The following is a 2,153-nucleotide window of genomic DNA, read 5'->3' on the forward strand; positions in this document are numbered from 1 at the left end:
TTTTTCTTATGCGAAATGAAGGAGAAGCCACGAGCCAAGCGGTCACACTGCCGGAGCTTATCCCGGTTTCCGTAGCATTAGGCGGCTAGGAATATTTCTATCTTTCTACTTCCCCCTGAATGGGATGCTAGTCCATTGCAGGGTCCCCCCAGCATTATGTCGCCGGTACCCATTTATACACCTGGGTGGAGAGAGGCACTATGAGAATAAAGTGTCTTGCCCAAGAACACAACACAAGTGACCCCGGCCGGGGCGCCTCCCATCTTATGCGAAATATTAACCATTAATTCTATTTTCTTCTTATTCGATAGCACTAGCCTTGCGCCTCGTATTTTAAATGATTTTAGTCTCATTGATGACGTTGAGGACGTTGAGTGAGGTCTATTTATAGTACGTGTATCTCCTGACTAAGACAGATCGGGTATCATTTATAGCTTTATAGGTTTTGACGATTTCGTCAGTTTTTGTCAGTTTGTAGACGATATAGTTGCCGCGCAACTCGCCGGCACTCTTTATTAACTTGTAGTTAGAAAATGACACACCGACTGTTAGGTTCTTGTCCAATAATAATTATACTACTGGTAACCACAGGTTAGAAAGTGCGGGCCTCGATGCAGTTAAGAGAAGGTACTGGGAGAAAAGTCAGTTTTTCAGACAGTGTCGATAAATCACTGGACAAAAGAAAATTATTCCGAGTCAGGTCGAGTAACGCGTCACGCTTAAGTCACGAATGTTTTTTATCGTTTCCTATTGCCGCGAACCAGTCAGAGTTGTTTTTTTGATTGACAGTTTTGCGAAGTGTAGTCGAGCACGCGGTGTGAATTGAGATGTGATATTCCTCCGTCGGCAAACTTGCTTTGTTGTCAGTGTTATAAGGAATTTCTCGAGAATAACCGTTGTTGGAATCATTCGCTTTGCCGTAGTTTATCTGTGATACAATCACAGCAGATCTTCTCAAAAGCAACACCTATAAAACAACGCCTGCAAAACGTAATGTCTGCAAGACAGAAGCCTCGATCTAAGTGACAAACTGTTGATTTTTCGCATTCTTATCGCTCTTGGAGACAATATTCGTTCTTAGTGGAAGAACAAAATTTTCAACTTCCGGTTTGCAGATAGCCTTTATAAACGTGGCGCGCACGCGTAATACGCAATCCACTGGTCACTGTCAAGATTAGGGTTGCGGGCCTCTCTTGGGCCCGCAACAACACAAAGGCAGCAATAAAACTCGATCAGTCCGCAATCAAGATTCGGACTCCACCGCGCAGATAATAAACCTAAGTTTCGTTACATCCGTTACATGTATGTCTGTAACATTTGATCATTTTCTTTGGTGCGGTGGCCGGCAAACCAGTACTGCGGTTTTTCATTTTAGATCTTCATCTCACCATGCCATGCCATCCATCGACAAGGTCTCTGAAGGTTCAAGAGGTCACCACTAACTCGAAATGTTCTGCAACGCAATGCTGCAGGTAAAAAAATTAACACTTAGCACAAATCCGAAAACGTCTAAGATGAATAAAGCGTTACGTTTGTTGTTTTTGTAACCACAAACAGGAAATTGCATTACGAACACAAAATATCATCGCCTGATCACCATAGTGTCCGTATTAAAGAGGTTAAATTTACATGAATTTGTTCTCCGGGGCCGAGATTTAGTGTCCGTTGCCCATATTAGAGAGGGTCCGTATTAACAAGATTTTAAAAAGAGGTTTTTCTCTAAAGAAAATATTGTTGGGACATCGGAGATTGTCCGTAATAGAGAGGTGGCCGTATTAGAGAGTGGTCCATACCGAGAGGTTCGACTGTATTTAAAACCCAAGAAAAAATAGCAAACTTGCCTGCGTAATTCACTCCCTCCCTCGCCCCATAACATAGCTTATTTTATCTGTCTGCAAAAGATCAGTTACCGAAGATGACCATGAAATTTGAAATATCGTTCTTTTGTATTTCACTTTGAAAATTTCAGAAACGTGAGGTTGTTAGCGTGCTATGCTCGCTTTGCTCTTATTTGCTTTTCCTCTAGGCCAGGGAGGTGCATTTCATTGAGCGTTAATTTTATATGATAAGGTACGTCGGCCGATAATTTTAGCACATATTACGGACCTATTTTCTTTGAAAGGCGCTACTTTCTAAAGGAGTCTGGGTACTAG

Source organism: Oculina patagonica, chromosome 3 (genome assembly GCF_052425735.1).
Source record: "Oculina patagonica isolate OP01 chromosome 3, crgOcupat, whole genome shotgun sequence".
Lineage (NCBI taxonomy): Eukaryota > Metazoa > Cnidaria > Anthozoa > Scleractinia > Oculinidae > Oculina > Oculina patagonica.